Raw genomic sequence first — 20,872 nt, 5'->3', positions numbered from 1 at the left:
CAACTTTTGTCTTTGTGACACGAAATTAACACGTCACGGATGATATTGCAGCGATATCCAACAGGATGACAGTACCACTATTACTGACTCAGTAAGTTGACATAGATAACTAACATCAACTTGTTAACGTACGTTAGAGATGGCACCATATACAAAAGCCGGTGACACTGACACTGACAGATCTAACGACTACGTTTAGACTAACGTTAAAGAGTTAGACTCGCCATCTCAGTAAGTCGGCCAAAGACAAAGTCAATACAGGGCTAAGTCAGTGTTACTGTTATGTTAGGCCTAACAAATGTTAACGGTTACTCGGTTAGGTTAGGTTTACCAGGACTCAAGAGTCCTGGTTAAATCAGTCGAGGGACATTTCTTAGAAGTCCTTCGATTCCAAGAATAAAAAGGGTGAAAGAACAAAGGGAAAAAAGGAAAGAAGAAAGGACAAAAGATTATGTATGGATGCTGTGGAAATCGACAGCGCTACTGTATCACTATCAATCACGCGTGAATATGTAAACGCCATTTGGTTGGGCCGCATTCACAAGTTTTAGGGAAAAAAAGCCCCACCGCTGTGCTTCAAAGGTACTCCACTCGAACTAACATTAGACATAATGTCACATATCTACACGCAGTACGGTACTAGGGCTGAATTCACAAGTATACTATAACACTGCACTGTACAGGAAAGCCACCTAACCTGTAGAGTACTATTCGTAGTGTTTAGCGTTAGGTAGTATCACTAGACCACATACTGTCATAGATGACATCTACACCAACGCTGCACACTGGCACTGGTCCGACGGTCCCTGACCAGGAAAAATCACTGTTGGACACTGACCTGTAACTTTTTCAGGAATGGACCAGTAAAAATTGGGGGGAAAAATGGGTGGACTCTACCTACTATTACCACTAGTCTAGATGTAGATCTAGAGCTAGACTATAGACTCTGTGTTAATTTGACTTGGTCTTAGACTTCAGCTGATCTTAGTTTTAGTAACTGGCATTACAAGTAAAGTCTTAACTTAGACTTAATAGTTAAACTTGAAAGTTAAAGTCTAACATGTCTAACTTTATTCTTTACTCTTCCTTTGAGTTTTACTTTTAGACTTTTTACTTTTTTTTAGTTTAGTAGGCCTACTTTGTCAATCTCATGATTTCATTTTCAACTCAAGTCAAGGCATAGCCATGAGTGTCTTCGAGACTTTGACATCTTGCATGTCTTGCACACAGACGTTACGACTACAGTACTCAGTAGTCTCAGAAGTAACGACATAAGTTGAAAAGAAACTATAAATAATATGATTTGGGATCTAATCTGAAATTGGATGGCGTTTACAGACTAGGCTTCATAAGCATCACGCGATTGAATACATGGGACTACACTCTACCGCAATTGATGGTTATGGTAGTCCAACTGAAACTGTTATTTTGAGCATGATTTTAATAGGATTATAGCTTACCATTCACTTCACTCGTGGACATTGGGCTGGCTTAGGTCGTCATTCATCTTTCCAATGGTTTGGTTCTCACTCTGAGATCTGGATTAGGGCCAAAACCTAATTCTAGGCCAGTAAGTTGAACAAAGCTCAAAATAATGCAACTGCGACGGTTCGTGAAACCCGCATTGCTCTTCACCCTAGCAATTCGGGTTTCACGAACCGGCGTATCTTTACTGCGTCGGTTCGTGAAACCCCTTTTTCTCAATTTCTCGATATTTCGAGTACCGTCGTTTTTTTCTTTCTTTGATAAAATTAAGAATAATTAATTTTGTGATCTGAAATTTTGTGATTTGGTAGAGTTTTGAAAGCACTTTCATTTGGTACCAATATCTCAATTTTGAAAAATTTGACCAAAATCGAAATAGCGTCGGTTCGTGGTAACACCGACGAAATGTCCCACCATAGTCTACAATCACAAAGGCGACAGTCAATCTTTTTCTTAATTTCCAGCTGGAGCCTCTTGCACACTCTTTGTCCTCCTCCTCCTCTGCATATTTCCTTTATGATCACGCGAGTTGGAAATCCAGTGGCAAGCCCAGTTTGTGGTCTCTTTCTCGCTGGTATCTTGCATCCCTTTGCTTGTGCATACGAATGTATCATGTCTGCAGTAGAAAAGATGATGGAAAAAGAAATGCTAGATTGTCAGTACATACCTGTGTATACATACATGTATTTCAAGATTGAAAAAATGAAACATCATGGAAATTTTATTCCAAGTATCCAGATATTGAATCAACCCCCTCCCCCTCCACATTTTGGCGACTACTCCGCCACATGAAATTTTTTGACTGCATCGTTCCCTGACTTTTACTTTTAAGTCTTGCACATCTTTTGATACTGTCATGACGCTGCATGACGTTTTATGTATGCCTGTCAGACTGAAAATGGCTCAAAACGTGATTTTGTGTATAAAGTCTATGCAAATTGAGTTTTCTCTTCTCATTCATAAAGATATTTATATCTTTATGAATAAGAAGAGAAAACACAATCTAATCATTTTCACTTTCATGGGCTGAAACTAATTAATTTTATCATGATAATGCTTGAAATGGGTTCTGACATAAATTCTGTGGGAAAAAAATGATAAATCAACAGGCCGAAAAAACAAAAAAATACATGTACCTAAGATTACCAAGAAATTAATACAACAATAAAATACTGAAGAAATTGATTTTGATACTATTTTTTTTTCAAATTCATTGTTAGAAATGCCACAAAGAATGTTTTCACCAAAAAATAGGATTCCAGGAGCTTTAATATCTGATAGGGAGCAAAATGCATGATTTTATGCATATACTGTATGACGAAAATTTCCATTTCTTTTTGTATAGCTTGGTAGATTACACCACGGGTAATGAACAAGCCAAATTTCATAGCGATTGTGCAATCAAACGCTGAGATCTCGGGGGGGGGGGGGGTAATTGAATCAACCCCTCCCAGGCCACAGAACACTAAAAAGGGCCTGGCCTGGTTAGGGGTAAGAGGAATTCAAAGTTTATTTGATGGAAATCGGATACGGAATAGCTACAAAATCCAAAAAGTACAACTGAAAGATTGTAATAAAATTTGGATTCCACGCTCTAATAGGATTGCTCTGTTTTGGACATCCCAGCCATTTCAAAATTGATTTTCATTAAAAAAAAAAAAAAAATGAAATCCCCATGAAACTACATGGTCTTTCATACAGTTGTATTTTACAAGAGGTTTCTCACTATCCCACAAAAAAAACAAAAACATGACAAAAACCTTAAGCCAAGTCTCAACCAAAACTTTATGATAGAGCTCTGTATCCTATAAAAAACGAAGGAAAAAAAAAAAGACTTTGAATGTGGAAATTTAAAAAAAATGGCTAAGAAAGTAATTCTGTTTTTGAAGAGGGCTTGGCTTGACTTACTGAAAATAGTACTTGAGACGAAAGCATGGCAACCTTGTAAATCTGCAAACGAAGATGTCCCCTTCATGCTCGACCTGTTGTTGCCATGCAGGTCTTTCTGATCTCATGACCCACAATCTTCTCCAGAGAGTTGCCGCACACTGCCTGCCATTAGGATCCACTGATTCTGAGGATGCATGTCTGAAAAAGAGTTGAAAAGATCAAATCCTTAAATAAAATAAGAGAATTTACTAAACATAAACAAGCAGCTGACAAGACAAATGATTAATTCCTTACTTTTTTATACATGTAAAAAAACATTCAAATCTCATTTCTCATTTTATGTGACATTTAATTTCATATAAACACTATGTTCACTGTTATTGAATTGATTTGGTTAAAAACTAACAACAGATTACAGAGGACAGAGGTCAAGGGAAAGAAAAATGACACATATAGGCAACACTTTAGAATACTAGTATTTTGCTCACCAATATCTTTCCACCAGCATAAGAAATCTCCAGAAGCTAGAAGGCTGTCGAGCTCCTGGAAAGCTGCCTTACTCTCGAGGGGGTAATGGCGGCATCGTAGTCTCCTCAGCTCACCAATCTCCATGTTTACTGGTAAAGCAACCTGCTGTGGTGGCGCTCTGCAATTTGAATGTACACCTGCTCATGTTGGTCTAGCCTCTCCAATACTTCAAGCCTATGGAGAGTGAACATCCTCTGATCTGAAAATGCAGATGAAGAAAAGCATTCAAAAGATTAAAGACGTACTGTCGTGCATACTGTCGTGCATATTTTGAATTGATTGTAAGCGCTTTGGGCCTTGTGGGAAAAGCGCACTATAAGTAATAATAATAATAATGATAATGCTTCACAATGGATGAAACAATTAACCACTGGACTGCAGCAGGCTTTTACGCACACTGAACACCTGGGTGCTGATGCATAATAATGCATGTGTATCTCAAAACATGCCTTCCAGAAGGCGAAAGATTGGCCAAGATTATATTGCTTGAAATATGAAATAGTGAGGCATCATCCTCTCCTGATCTGCGATACCTCCACAAATCCTTCACAAAGAGCAGCTACTTACTATCATCAAAAGATTCATCAAAACCCTTCTTCCCACTGTAGGTCACCATTTTGAATTGAGACTCTATAGAAACTTTCACCTTGGAGACCAATCAAAACCCTCACAAATCACAGCTAAATCAGTGATTTTGGGGGGCACCTGTTGCCCGTACATTCAATCACGTCATAGGGGTAGGGGTAGCACAGCGCTGAGGCTTCAAATTGCACATTATATGAAGACGTAATATTATATTACATGCTCAGCACACAATGGAATGTTGCCAAGGATATTACGTGGTCCGCAGCCAAGTGGTTAAACCCACAAATCTCACAGAAAGTTACTTGCAGAATGCTTGTGATGGAGTGAAGAGGTGTATCCTAACGGCTAGACTGAGCTTTAGCCTTTAGTTGACAAGAACTTTTGTCACAATCATAAGGAATTTGACAAGGAATGTCTTAAATCTAAACGTATGTCTCCTTACAGTTAGCTGCACGCGTAAGGAAGTGCAAAATCAAATTCTGAGCCTCTGTGTCCAAATTCTCATTTTTGAAAGTAAAATGAGGAAAAGGTCAACTTAGGTCTGAACGATAGTACAGCCAGGTTCCCAGTCAGTAGTTGTGGCTATGGATGTGACATAGGTTTTTAGGTGGTTACTATTCAGGATATCTGGGCAAAGGTATGATGCAAAGTTGATTGTAGAGTCTCGAGGCGGCTGAAAACTCCCCCGGCTGAACTTAACATACATGTAAATAGATTCTAACGTTATATCTTATGGTAAGGGTACCACCTATCGGCAGGGTACCTGCTTGACATATCGGCACCCTGGCTCCCTGCGTATTTATCATGGCTGTTTGCGTACGAACGAAAAAGTATGCGCGGGATTACAGTAAGTGTCATTAGCTTTGAAAACAATAAAAACGAAGAAACGCAAATCAAACTCACAAACAAACTAACAAACCAAACTAGTAGTAGCCCTAGACATGTTTTAATTACACATTACACATGCGCTCAGTAACGACGCATGGCTGTGAAATTGACGTGTATTACCTATGGAGGGAGGGTTGCCGATCGCTAGAACTAACGTTGCGCGAAGAAAACGGATTGCGTGCACTAAAATTGCGCTATTTTAAAACGGAGATTTAAAACCAACAAGACGGTCACGACATTCGAAACTGTAGTATTTATGGCATATTTGAGGTAAGATTTAGGCGAATTTGTAATACATTTTTGGAATAAACAAGCTACAAATCCAATAGGGTGACGATAGGTGGTATGGTAGGTGGTCAACCCACCGACCGGGTCTATAACGACCGACCGCGCATTATAATGGCATTGCGCGTACAGAAAGAAAATGTACGCATGGGACTACGCGCAACGGTGTTCGATTCTTCACTGGGCTACGCTACCGAGTAAAATGTGGCGAAAACAACTAGATTCCCTCTAAATTACCGAAATTTAGCAAAATCGAATAAGGTTTATCGTGTAACTACATATAACTAGGCCTACCTTTGCTGACTCGTTGTCAGATGTAGCTTGTTAGAGTATCCTTCCGTAATAAATTTGACGATTTTGACCGCAAAATTGTCACTTCCGCTTGTACGATCGTGCACACACGTCACACATACACATGACATAAACATTTTGTCGCCCGCTACGACCGTACGAGTTGATGCAGAAACGAGAAATGACTGTGAAAAAACAAACCGACTCATCTAATTTATTTCAATTACGATGAAAAGTTTCCTCATGAAAATCAAGTCAAATTCATCAAACAGTCCTTGAAAAGTAATATCGAAGGATTCAAAATATATTCAAATATTATTGGGGGAAAAATGACGGCTAGAAAAAAACAGCGGCCTGTCGAAAAAACGCATTTAAGTGCCCTTTATACGTATTGTCAGGGTGGTCGGTTGAAATGAGCAGGGCAACTGAGTGCGGAAAAAATGACACCCCACGCGTTCGAAGCCGCCATCTAGATCTAGAGCGCGTACCTCAGATCGCATTTTCAGGGCGCGCTTGTGAATCCGGAGTATTTTCTCCACACGTGAGTAAAATTTCAGTCAAATTGTGAGATTTTTCACGTTTCTACTGATAGAAAAACGTTAGGTGTCCGATATTACGAACACCCAACCATACCCTCAATCATACACACAATCAACATGTAGGGTATACAGTTGAACGTAACTTACCATTAGCTGCAAGCAGCTTTGCTTGATGTGTTGATGCAGATTTTCCGCTGCCCCATTATACTACAGTCACTTCCTCATGGGAACAACAACGTGAATATTGGGCATTGTCCTTTATCCAGTCCACCACAGGACCTTTTCCAACGCTGTCATCACAGTCACAAGGCATAAAATTTCTTCGTTCTCTGCGCTGCCATTTTGCTTTGTACGCGTAACGTTTTACAGAATTTGAAAATGCAACTCAACGGCGGTACTCGACTCGTTGCGTAATACATGCACTGTACTCGCATCGCGAGTGTGCGCGCACGCACGCGCGCGTAGCTACTACATGTATAACCCCACTCAGTGGTCATAGAAGCAATATGTGCGGCGCGCGGGCTGGCGATCACACGTGCACTCACAGTTAGTATTGGCGCCACAAAATGAAATGAAATGAAATGAAATGAGATTTATTTACCAAACAAACAAACAAACATCGTCAACAAAGTCACAACAATTAATAGTTATAGTTTGGCAAAAAAGAACTGGCAATAGCGTGCAGGCTAGTCGAGGCCAGTCCTTTCAATGATATAGATTATAATATAATATAATATAACGTATTTACAATATTTACAGAAGAATTGCTATATGTACATAATTATTTACATGTTTTCATAGGGGATCATTGTTATATTGATAACAGATATTTTCGCAATGATATCCGAAAAGCATTACGGGTGTTTATCTTTTTGACATAATGAGGAAATCCTCTCCAAATTTTACTGCCTGCATATGATAAGGCGTGTTTACCTGTTTCAGATCTGATTCTTATTGATTTATAATTCATATTATTTTTAAACCTTGTATCATGCTTATGGTCAATTTCAAAACAATAATCAGAGATATCATGCGGTAAAGTATGATGGATTAGGTCAAACATTACAGTTCCAATTACAAATTGGTATAATCTGTAAACATCTAGCATTTGTAAACGATGAAATAAAGGGCCAGTATGCTCCCTAGGTCCTTTGAAACAGATTGCACGCACTAATTTCTTTTGTAACAAAAATATAGATTGAAGATATGAGTGGTACGTACATCCCCAAACTTCTAGTCCATAAGACATACGCGGAAGGATAAGAGTTTTGTATAATAATTGTAAGATTTGTCTAGGCACAAGTTGTCTAATTCTAAATATGATTCCAATTGTTTTCCTCATTGAGGAAGAGACACACTCAATATGTTTTCGCCACGATAAGTTTTCGTCTATATTAACTCCCAGAAAGAAAGTCGAATGTACCTGCTCTATAATGTCTGCGCGTACCATAATATTTCCATTTATCTCCACATGTCTACGTTTACTTTTAAAAACTATATACTTTGTTTTGGACGTGTTGATTGTTAATTTGTTAGCATTACACCATTTCATAACGTCTAAGAAATTATGTTCAACTTCCTTTAAGTTAATATTCTTAGTTACAGATGAAAAAGAATGAAATAAACTCGAATCATCCGCAAATAATCGAAAACTGAAGTAATCTGTGGATAGTGGCAAATCGTTGATATAAATTAAGAACAGAGTGGGTCCCAATACAGATCCTTGTGGTACACCACATGTAATCGGTAGTTGTGCAGACTTTTCATTTCCATAACATACAAACTGAAATCGATTTGATAAATAGCTGCGCATCCACTCTAACGGTAACCCACGTATACCATAGTGTTGTAATTTATATAGCAAAATGTCATGATTTATCGTATCGAAAGCTTTTGCAAAGTCTAAAAATAATCCAACGGTAACCTTGCCCTTGTCCATTTGTTTGGTTAATTCATCACTTAGATTGATCAGCGATAGTTTTGTACTGTGTCCTTGTCTAAAACCGTACTGGTGTTTGTATAATATTTTATTTTCCTCAAAAAATTTCATCAGACGACTGTTTACCAGTTTTTCGATTATCTTACTAATTATTGGAAGGACCGAGATAGGCCGATAGTTTGAAGGCGCATCTTTAGCTCCCTTTTTATAAACAGGTAGTACCTTAGCAATCTTAAGCGCATCAGGAAATACGCCAGATGATATTGATAAATTTATGATATATGCTAAAGGATGAGCTATGTACCGAGCAGCATCAAGTACAACTCTTACTGGGATGTCATCATATCCACATCCCTTATTTGCGTTCAAAGAGAGAATAATACGATGTACTTCAATCACCGTCACAGGTAACATGAAAAATGATTTATCAACTCCTCCTTTCATGAAAGTGTAAGCATCGTTTTCACTAATTTCTATTTTCTTAGCTAAATTTTCCCCGATTTCAGCAAAAAAAATGATTGAACCTTTCACTTATTTCTCGAGGTGTTTTGCATTCCCTTCTAACACCATTCTCAGAAGCCTGAAGTTTCTCTACAATCAATTTATCTGTTTTATCTTTCTTTTTGTTTAATATTTCATTAATGTGGTTCCACGTTTTCCGTATATCCTTCTTATCTCTATCAAAAAGTTCATAATAATGCATCGACTTTGCTTTCCGTAAAACCTTTGTTAAGGTATTTCTATAGCGTTTGTATTTCACGATTAAATCAATATTGTGTTTAGACGCAAGTACCTGTTTATACAATTTATACTTTTTTGAAATTGATTTTGCTATTGCAGGTGTAATCCATGGCTTCTTCACTCGATGTTTTCTTATTTTTGGTGTTTTAAAGGGAATATGTTTGTCACAAAGACTCGATAAGATCAAAAGAAATGAATCGTACGCATCATTTACATCGGTACAGTCGTAAACATTTTCCCATGAAATACAATCTAAGTCATTCCCTAATGCTACTGGAGAATAGGTTGCATAGTTGCGGAACCTTTTTTCGGAGGCATGAGGTTTCAATCTTGCTTTTTGGAAATAACACTCAAATAAAGCAAAAACAGGTAAGTGATCTGACATATCAGCTAATATGGTTCCAGCTGAAATTTGACACGAACTGATATTTGAATAAATATGGTCAATCAAAGAGCTACTATGTCTAGTTATTCGTGTAGGTGTTTTAACAAGTTGCTGCAAACCATAGCATTCCATCATCGATATATACTCACTAGTTTTGTCATCTTCCGAAAGTAAATTGATGTTGAAATCACCAAGAATAATGCACTCGTTTCTATCTAAACTCATTTGATGCAATACATCGTTTAAACTGTTACAGAAATCATCAATTTTTCCACCTGGTTTTCTGTATACAGTACCAACAATAATATGCGTGTTACCATGTTCTACTTTCATCCAGAGCGATTCCGTATTCGGTATAGCGATATCACGCATGCGCGTGTAACGCAACTCGGAGTGTAAGTACATTGCTACACCACCTCCTCTACCATCATTTCGGCTTTGGTATTCAAAGTTATAATCAAACAATTTATACAGATTCGGGTTATCGACATGCCATATTTCTGAAATTCCAATGATCTTGAATTTAGATTGTAGCGCTGTTTCAAACAACAATTGTAATTCGTCGAAGTTTGCATTAATAGATCGAATATTAATATGTGATACGCTGAGTGTGGAATTCGTTTCACATGGAAATGTAAGTAGATCATTCGGGCTTAGATTGAAATGATTTACCGACAATGAATTATCAACTAAATCGTTCTGAAAGCGTCGTGTATTCATCTTTGAATATTTACACTATATACATAACATAATATCATCATGATATTAAACAATGTAAAGCCACAAGTAGACTAGATATCTATACAATCTACTTAATCTTCTGAAGATCCTCCTCACAGCAAATGACAATCGCCGGAGAGCCAGAGTTTTTCCTTACAAGAATTCTGGCGTTCGATGTCCAGAGGTACTTGTAATCGGCCTTCTTTCTCTCCACGTTGGCCTTCGCAAGTAGCTGCCTGGTGGCTGGCAGGAGATTCTCGTTTATGAAGAGCCTCTGATTCTTGGTTTTGCCCCGCAGGTTCTTTCTTCCGTTATACACAGCATCCCGGGCACGTCGTGTCGTGAATCGTACTATTATGGGCCTTGGAGGTCCGCCTTTCTCTTTTTTCGGCCCGAGACGGTGTGTCACGTCCACGTCCTGCTCGGCCAAGTTGGGATCAGCGTGCTTCGCAACTTCTACAACGATCTTTTTAACGTTTTCCCCCTCTGTCTCGGGAATGCCGACAAATTCTAGGTTGACCCGTCTGTGGTACTGATCTAGGTCGGTCACTCGGTTCTCCAGCTGAGTCACGCTCTCTTTCAGCAAACTATTCTGGGCCTGAAGCTCCTTGTTCTGCTTCTCCAGCTTTTCCGTCTTCACTTTCATCTCTTCGAACTTTTCATTGAGAAAGGACAAGGACCGTACGATGGTTTCTTGTCCGTCGCTCATTTCACGAACAGTCGCTTGAAGAACAGAGAGTTTGGTTCCAATGTCTGATTGAAGGTTTGACATCTGCTCTCGGAGCTGAATGAAGGCTTCGACTGGGCTTCCATCTACCCCGTCATGTCTGTTGATATTGGAAGTTGATGCTGTAGATAAACTCCCGTCCCCGTCACTCTCAGCTTTTGCAACTAGGGTTGTATCTGCCCCCTTCTCACCTCCCTCCACTGCTGATTTTCTCTTCTTCCTTGGCATTGTGACGTCACAAAGCAACGTAACTGTAGCGCTTCGCGTAGATGGCGTAAGTGCGTCGTTTGCACCAGTGTTGCACTTGCTGAACTGCGTGAAAAATGTGCGTGGAAACACTCACGCACACAAGCGATGATGCAAGCGTGAGTTTCCAAGAGACAGGCGCTGTTGAGATAACAATAAGATGCGTAGATGATCCCTTGCTAGGATAATGATGATGAAGCTCGAAGAAGTTTATATGATGAAAATGTATCCAGAAACGACGAAAAATCGACGAAAATGTCAAAATGGTGATATGATGTAAAAAAGATATTATCACAGACAGGTCCACCTATGTGCAAGCGTTCAGCCAATACGAAAATTTTCCAGTAGAAAGGTGAATAGACTGATATAGGGAGCCAAACTCAAGAGCAACAAACACGCACGTCCTCCCCCACCAAGAGCCACTTTGAGTACAATACTAAGTAGACACGAATGGGGGGGGGGGGGGCCTATCGGATATCCGGTTAGTACATTTTCGGCGCATCATGATAGAATAAAACGTAAGAAATTTGATCGGATTTCAACTCCTTATGTGCCATGGTGGAAATCCCCTGTGTGCCACGTTATTCTGAGACACGGAGGTAGTCATGCTTACAAAATTCTGTTAGGATGAGCATAATAGTAGGCAAGGTGATCGCGGTACCATTTTGTAGACTTGCCGCTTTTCAAACACGGAATTTCGAATTTACACCACCCATGTTTTTCCCATTTTGCAGAGACCGCGGTTCCTTCCATGTTTCTTTGAAAAAAAAAATGCAATAAGATACCATCAGATCTTCCTACTATTAATTATCAAACATAATCATTTCGTGTGCGTAATTTTTTAGGTCAGCCCACAATGCAACAAGCAAAAAAAGCACTCCAACTTTTTATTAGGCGACACTCGTGGCTAATATGAAAATTGGAATGCGTGTAAAACTCAACATTAACCTTTCCATTTCAATTCAATTAAATTCATTTATTTTCCATACTTCTCATGAGCATTGTAACAGAAATCAAACCAGTTCTTTAACTTTTTTTTTACAATGTGTGGAACACAAAATACATGGTGTTAACACAATAATTACATGTATAGTGATAACTGGTCAAAATCGAAATCGAAATGGGGTTGATTAAAGAGAAGTATGACGGGACCTATATCTTGTTTGGCTGTAAGCCCCGAGTAATCAGTGTTTGCGAAAAAGAAACGGAGAACGGATAGAAGTCAAGACCAGATTATGTCATGGTGCCAAATAAGAAAATGGAGGTAACATTTGTAGTCCCGACTTCCAGTTCTTTTGCTGGTTAGCAAAAATATTGTACGAATATATGATTATAGCTGAAATAATTAATACAACTGCGATCTCTCCGGTTAACAGTAGCGTAAAAAATGTTAAATAACGCAATCCTGTCGCATTTCTATTTAATTTAATGGATGTATACAACGCGAAGGGATTTTCGGGAATTATAAAGAAGCATCTTTGATCCTGGGCGCAACGATATGTGTGAGATTATACAGCCAAAATGATTCATGAAATCATCGCATTCCCGCTGCATGGGCACCAACAACGTAACGTATAACCTAATCTCGCAAGTTAAGGTAAACGTCGCACGTATACTCTGAAATCATGAGTCGCGATCTCGCCGGATGACAGTAGCGTAAAATAGTTGAATAACGCATGTTAACCCGTTGAGGACGAGTCCCGAGTATACACGGGCAGGTGTCTATGGGAAATGCGTGTTGTATAGCAAAATCAGTCCGTCCTCAACGGGTTAAGCTACGTAATAGGTGTTCAGAAGAAGAAACAAACGCATTTAACTATTTGAATAGATCTGGGTTTGTTTATTATCACAATTTTAACAACGCAGTTTACAATGCAGATTCTTTCCTTCAGAATGGTCTACGAAGAACAGATTTGCGTAAAATGGATCACAACTTTCTGAATTCAATCATGTCGCATATTTTTCAAGAAGGGATGTACAAAACGCGAAGGGATTTTCAGAAGAAAATGAACAACGCATCTTCAATCCCTTCGGGTGCAACGATAATACATTGTATGAGATGACAGCCGAAATAATTTATGAAATTATCACATTCCCGCTGGGCACCAACAGCGTAAAAAAAAAAAGAAATCCCACAAGTTACGATAAACGACACATAATGTATATGTTACTCTAATCATCGCGATCTCGCCGGTGGACAGTAGCGTAAAAATAGTTGAATAACGCATGTTAAGCTACCTAGTCGGTGTTCAGAAAAAGAAATTAATGCATTTAACAATTTGAATAGATCTGGGTTTGTTCATAACCACAATTTTTAACAACGCATTTCACAATGAACATTTTCTTTCTTTCAGAATGGTCTATTAGGAACAGATCTGATGTGTAAAAAGAATCACAACCTTCTAGATTCATTCCTGTCGCTTATTTTTCAAGAACGGATGTACAAAACGCGAAGAGATTTTCGGAAGAAAATAACGCATTTTAATCCTTTCGGGCGCTACAATCATAAATTGTATAAGATTTACAGCCGATGTGATTCATGAAATTATCCCATTCCCGCTCGAAATCAGCGTAAAAATGCCTCGCAAGGTCCGGTAAACAACGCATGTATGTTACTTTATTTGCGTTGGTGTTTAGAAAAACTTAAACACATTTTATGCAATATGATTTTGATAATAATAATATAAGCCTATGTTTCTCAAGAATGTAACGTGCTCTATTATATTCGAAGAGATTTTGGAAGAAAAATATCCATTTCAACCCCGACTTTTTTCACCTTATTCACAAATAATTTACCTTTATTCTCTCGATAATAATTACCCATATTGTGTGATAACAATGCAAAGGATGTTCTAAACTTTCATCGATGGGTATATTATGACGTCGTGCTTATGTTTTTCTTTGTTTTTGATGCGTACGGTTATAACGGGGTACCGGCTGTAACGCGGTAATATCGCCGGTCCCACGGACCTCGTTACAGCCGGGTTTCATTGTATCAATATTTCAATGAAGAATGTTGGTTTAGGTAATGTGCTGTTTCTGCCATTTACAACATAAATTTCCGATAGTGTGTGAATATTGGGTTGTTTTATACTGTCTTTTTTTCTATACATGTATAGTACTTTGCTGTTTCAGCCATTCACAACAGCAATGGGTTGACTTATCAGTGTCACCCATAGGGTGTGAATCCTTGATTGAGACCAATACATGATTATGGTATATTGAATAGAAAGGTGATTTTGTTTTTGAAGCAAAGACTTTAAGGCCGTATGGAGTCAATGATAGCAATGTATTTAGATGAACATTATGTATCTTGACTTACAACTCATGATTTTATAGTCGCCTATATAGAATTTTCAAGTGTATTGTCCATTGTTTTATTTAACATGACATGATTAATTCAAAGTATTTTTTTAAAGGGTGAACAAGAGAATTCAGATATTAAATAATGGTATCAAGTCAAGGAACACACCAATGTATGAATTGAGGATGTCCAAATGTTTGAGGATGTCCAAATTGTGATCTTAAGACTTAGGGTATCCATTACATCCCTGAATAATGGAACTATTTAGACAGCCACTCTGCTATTTGAGATTTAGGTAAATATGAATGGGGGTTGGTTAAAAATACTGTACATTACAAGTTAATTTCCTATGCGGTATAATAAGGTTTGGCATGTTGATGAATTGTTCTAAGTATTTGAAATGTCTATGGTTAACCTACGGTATGGTATTTGTGTAATAACTCATGTATGAGCCATGCATGTGAAAGGTTAGATTTTGATCCAAAGGTTAATGTCATGTATCACGTAAATTACCATCAAGTGGATGGTGCAAGATGTCTTACAAGGAAACACAGTAACCCTGAAAGTAATGTTCTGATGTCAGTTTATTGACGATGTTATAATCAAAAGCGAGGTTAGAATACAATAGAACATAACAGAGCATGTTTGTTTTCATACAAAGTGCTATACAGTATAGTTTTATAAGCATGTGTAATTCTATTTTTCTTTGGGTGGGGGCCAATAATGTCATGTACAAATTACAGTGCTATGTTGAGTATTTCACTGCTGCTATGTTAATGAAGTCAAACATTGGCAAGAATAAAGTCTCTTAAGGGCAGGAACCTCACACTAGTATAATTATGTCAATGTGTGATTTATTTTGTGACAATGTAAGAACAGTAAAAACCTATTTAAGCTAGAATATTTACCTTACGGTGTGATTTTGTGCTGCATTAAGTCATTGATTATAGGTTTAAGACATTGAAATGGGCACTTCTTGAAAAATTACTAAATCTGGAAAAATTAATAAATCATGCATCCAGAGGTTGGCAGCTCTGTTTCAGTCAAAATATGATTTCTTGCATAAATTGGAATATTTAAAAATAGATAGCGAATTCTTTTTTTTTTTTTCTAATATGAAAGTTAAATTGCCCCCGTCAGTAAAGATCTGGTCTGAGGTTAAAGTAGCGTTAACCACAGGTACTACCAAGAGGTTTGAGTTTTAGTCCATTGTATGATTTTTTTTTTATAGCAGAAATAAATACATGCATGAGCATCACTTAGCTTCTACATAATTATTATTGCAATAGCTATACTTAAACAGTAATGCAGATTTACTTATAATAGTAGTACCGACAATAAGCCACTTCAAAAAAAAAATCAAAAGTACTGCAGTACTCCACTTATAAACTGCAGAAGAATCATCAATAAAACTACCTCTCAAGTACTGCAATACTACTACAATGTACTGTGCTGCCTCAAAAAAAAGTACTACAAAATTTAAATGAGAATGGCATGAGTACTGCAAGTATTTCGATGTAAGGTGCTGCGATTTACTGCCGTATATATACTACCATAGAAGTACTGTACTACAATACTACCTCAAAAGTACTGCAAAATAACGAGAATGGCGTGAGTACTGCAAGTACCTCGAAGGTACTGCGATTACTGCCGTACTACCATAGAAGTACTGCCGTACTACCATAGAAGTACTGCAGTACTACAAAAGTACTGCAAAATTACAATGAGAATAGCGCGAGTACTGCAAGTACCTAGAAGGTACTGCAATTACTGCCGTACTACCATAGAAGTACTGCAGTACTACCTCAAAAGTACTGCAAAATTACAATGAGAATAGCGTGAGTACTGCAAGTACCTCGAAGGTACTGCAATTACTGCCGTACTACCATAGTAGTACTGCAGTACTACCTCAAAAGTACTGCAAATATACTATGATTACTGCAAGTACTTCAAAAGTACTACGAGTACTGCAGTAGTTCTGCCGTACTACCATAGAAGTACTGCAGTACTACCTCAAAAGTCCTGCAAATATACTATGATTACTGCAAGTACTTCAAAAGTACTACGAGTACTGCAGTAGTACTGCAATAATACTGCAGTATTTCCTGCAGTACTTGAAGTACTTTTTCACATGGGTATGATTAACCAAAATAAGAATAATATAATAATTTATGGCAGGAATTCATTCTTATTGCTGGGACAAATTTTTGCACAACGTTTTCTGATCTATGTATCTGATACCATTTTTGCTGTGTACAAGAATTCAAAAATTGTAGCAGTCACTTGGGAAGGAATTGCTTCTATTGTAAATGTTTACTCCAATCATTCAGTATTTATTTTCATCAATTGTGAATTTCAAATTTCAGACAACTTATTGTAACATACGTCTTGTAATGGTACACTCAGGTGGCATTTTGAATTTAACAAACTTATGTCATTTTCCCCACAATGATTGTAGTAGAAGCATTTTCTTAATATATTGTGAATTATGAATATCATGCTTGAAGATTACAACATACATTCAGAAATCAATACTTTTCATTGTATCCCCCGAACAGAGTTCGGAAAATACTTTGGATTTGGCCTCGTTGCGCCGCCGCGTCCGCTGCAGAGATTTTCTTGTGAGCACTCTACTGGCTGCAGTTCTTCTTATATCATCAAATTTGGCATGAAGGTGTATTATGGTAGAACAAAGACACCTATTGTTTTTGGTGATGGCACCCTTGCTTGTTCCGCCTTTATACATTGTACATGAAAAGGTAAATTTAACGGGGTCTGCTTGTCCCCTCACTTTTCCACCCTTTAGAGGGTCAAGGGTCACCCTGATCATGTCGATTGATCAGAATTTGCAAAAGTGCTTATTTATGCAATAACTTGATTGTTACTCAATAGATTTTATTCAGACTTGCTAAGGAGGTGTATGGATGGTCATTCAACATATAGGACACAACAGTTTGTGGTGACTGCGCCCTCAGTGTTCCGAATTGGATGCAATGTTGCAATTCTTGTGTGCTAGCTCTCTGTCAGCCCCATTTCTTATCAGATTTTCTTCAAATTTGGCAAAAAGGTGCATTATAGTGAAATGAAGATGCCAATTGTTTTTGGTGGTGGCGCTCTTGCTTGTTCCGTCTTTATACATGAAGCGGTAAATATTTCAGGGACTGCTTATGGGGTATGGGGGGGGGGCGGGTTCGGGGGATACATGTGCTCGATCGGGTCCCCCGGCCGAGTGCTCTAGTTTAGAGCCAATCTCAAAGAATTTAGAAGTATGGATTACATAGTTGATGTGCAATAAAAAAAATCTGAAGATACATGTATCGGTATGTACCATGAATACTTGTGAAACTTTCCACTTTCAGAAACTAAGAAGTTGATGCTTTAACAATTAATGTCCATGGTCCAAGTAGTAAAAAAAGTCATGTAGTTTAGTGAAATAAAACAAAATAACTGTTTTTTAGTTATGCCTTAAACTTAATTTCCTTTATTGAAATACAAAAAGAGGTTTAAAACATCTATTTTCACCAAAAATTTATCAGAAGGTAGTTTTGTTGAATAAAATACTGCCAGTAGAGGGCATTAATGACTATTAGCACTTTAGGTTCAACTCATACAACTTCCACACAATGTACACAATTTGGAATTGCCAAGGTATTTCCCAGTATTTCCCGGTATTTCCCAGTATTTCCTGCCTGGGGGGAGGAACTCATTACTGATATTTGCCGGGAAATTGCAAGTTACCCTGGTTTTCCCCAAAGCAGGGTATTCAATTCTAATTACCCTAGCTGCTACTTGGAATGCATTAAAGTGTTTGAATACATGCTAGTATTCATTGTGTAAAAACTGTAAGTCGTCTTCTCTCTTTCATTACTAAAGGTTCAGATGTATATAACATCGCTAGTGCAGACACTGTCAGAGTGGATACCAGCTCCTCTTCCCTGAGTAGTACAGAATCTGAATCAAGCATTGGCTTCCGTAAAAAAAAGACCACGATTAGATGCCATCAAAGAGTCAGATACACTGACTGACTATCGTGAGGTAAGGTTGGGGAAAAATAGTTTACCTTTGCTTTATTTCAGTCTGAGCTACATGCATCAGAACCAACGGTTAATGTGAGGGACTCATCAGACAAATAATGTTATTATCACCCAAACAGATTTCATATGTCAGTTAAGGTAGGGCATCCCCTTTGCAAGTCACTACAAATCTTCACCAAAATTCTTTTAGAGATGGCTTTATCTGACCTCAGAACAATACCTGTGATTTTTTAACTACCAGTATTTAACAAGTCAGGAATAAGAAACAGAAATGTATCCCAGAGTAGGTACTTTTTGTTGTCCCCGCCGAACGAGTTCGAGCAGGGGACTATGAAACGGGATCCGTACATGTGTGTGTCCGTCCGTGTGTCCGTCCGTGTGTCCGTGTGTGCGTCCGTGTGTGATTAAAATCTTCAATTTGCTACTTCTCTGTCATTTATGAGCCAATTTTGATTCTGTTTGCTTTTGAAATTTTGTATGGAGGTTTATATTGTTAATAATGCCCCCCCCCCCCCGTATAACCTAAGGTGATGCTGCCCCAAGTGTTCCGTCTTTTTTGGGTAAAATGCCGATTTTTATACCCCCGCCAAACGAAGTTTGAAGGGGGTATATAGGAATCAGCGGGCGGTCGGGCGGTCGGTCCGTTGCAAATCTTGCGTCGCGAACTACTTCCTCAGTTTTCAACCGATTCCCATAAAACTTGGCACAGATGTGTGCCTTGGGTTGTAGATGTGCAAGACGTATTTTTTGACAGTACCCAAAAGTATGTTGCCATGGTAACGGCATATTATGGGCAACGTATCCGGGCACTTACCCCCTGGGCAACTACCCTCCGGATAACTACCACCCGGATAATTACCCCCCAGGTCTATTCCCCCTTAGGGCAACTACCCCCCGGACAACTACCCTCCTAGGGCAATCACCCTCCAGGGCCATTACCCCCTAGGAAAACTACCACCCGGTCATCTACCCTCCTAGGGCAACTACCCCCAAGGGCAATTACCCCTAGGACATCTACCCCCTGGATAACTACCCCCTGGGTAACTACCCCCTGGATGACTACCACCCGGATAACTACCCCCCAGATAACTACCACCCGGATAACTACCCCCTGGATAACTACCACCCGGATAACTACCCCCTGGATAATTACCCCCCGGATAACTACCCCCTGGATAACTACCCCCCGGAGAACTACCCCCTGGGTAACTACCCCCCGGATAACTACCCCCGGATAACTACCCCCGGATAACTACCCCCCGGATAACTACCCCCCGGATAACTACCCCCCGGATAACTACCCCCCGGATAACTACCCCCAGGATAACTACCACCCGGATAATTACTCCCCGGATAACTACCCCCAGGATAACTACCACCCGGATTACTACCCCCCCCCCCCCGCCCCCTCCTGATACTTACCTACTGGACAACCCTCCCTCCCCGCCCCCCGAAAGTTACCACCCGTCGTATATTTTCCATAAGTTCATAATATCAGAAGATGCACCTTTCTCTTACACTGTCATCACTCTTTTGGCTTGTCATTTATTTTCAACCGTTATAACACATGATAGACGATAAACATAAGAAAAGGAGAGTTGATTTCACTGCAATTCATATTCCCTTAACATTAGCGAGGGACTCTTCGATATAAAGCCATAATTTCTGATAGGATCCGGGCACGGTTTTATGAAAGTTATCAGTCCTGACAAGCTGTCAGTTCCACACAATTACCAATCGTTGTAGGTCGATCAAAGCAGGTCCATGGTAACAAGTCAGTGACTCGAGCTTATCAATCAAGCAGAACCCATGGTTTTATTGAAATTATTAGATACTAACAAGATGTCATAACTGGCAACTTTTATCAAAAGGTGCCCTAATCTGTCATGAGAGTAAAATTACAGCTTGTTTTACATACAAGTAGAATTGTGCTAGTTTTCAAATTAAATGTTCTCGACACTTTAAGAGGAAATCCAGTTCAAATATAAGTTAGTCTCATTAGAAAGAGTAAAATATTACGAGTTTAACGGTATTTTTTTTTTTTTTTACAAAACACCCCTAGTTGTTAACGAAGTCTTTTGTCCTGCACCCTCTTTTTGAATAGATCTAGGGAGAGTTGTAGTTGACAGAATCCTTTTTACATTATAGGGCTGCTCTGTTTTATCCCGGCCATTTCAAGAGTATTTTTTTTTCTCAAAAAATTGAATCCTTCTTGGAATTACATGCTCTTTAATATTTCGTAAGGGGTTTCTAATTATCTCACCCAAAAGATGTTTAAAACCTGA

The 20,872-nt window shown here is 38.7% G+C and overlaps 1 long non-coding RNA gene and 1 pseudogene across 1 annotated transcript; one reads left to right on the top strand and one right to left on the bottom strand.

The window, feature by feature from the left end:
* The window catches only part of LOC140236049 (uncharacterized), a 49,778-nt pseudogene that overhangs the window by 10,710 nt on the left and 18,196 nt on the right, over positions 1-20,872 (top strand).
* LOC140236308 (uncharacterized) lies at positions 1,995-6,852 on the bottom strand. The gene is made up of 4 exons (XR_011901770.1): positions 6,639-6,852; positions 3,864-4,102; positions 3,394-3,573; positions 1,995-2,101 (listed from the first exon to the last, which is right to left on the bottom strand). It is a non-coding gene; the product is annotated as an uncharacterized lncRNA (long non-coding RNA).

This window comes from Diadema setosum, chromosome 12 (assembly GCF_964275005.1).
Source record: "Diadema setosum chromosome 12, eeDiaSeto1, whole genome shotgun sequence".
Taxonomy (NCBI): domain Eukaryota; kingdom Metazoa; phylum Echinodermata; class Echinoidea; order Diadematoida; family Diadematidae; genus Diadema; species Diadema setosum.
This window is presented reverse-complemented; position numbering and strand designations above follow the sequence as displayed.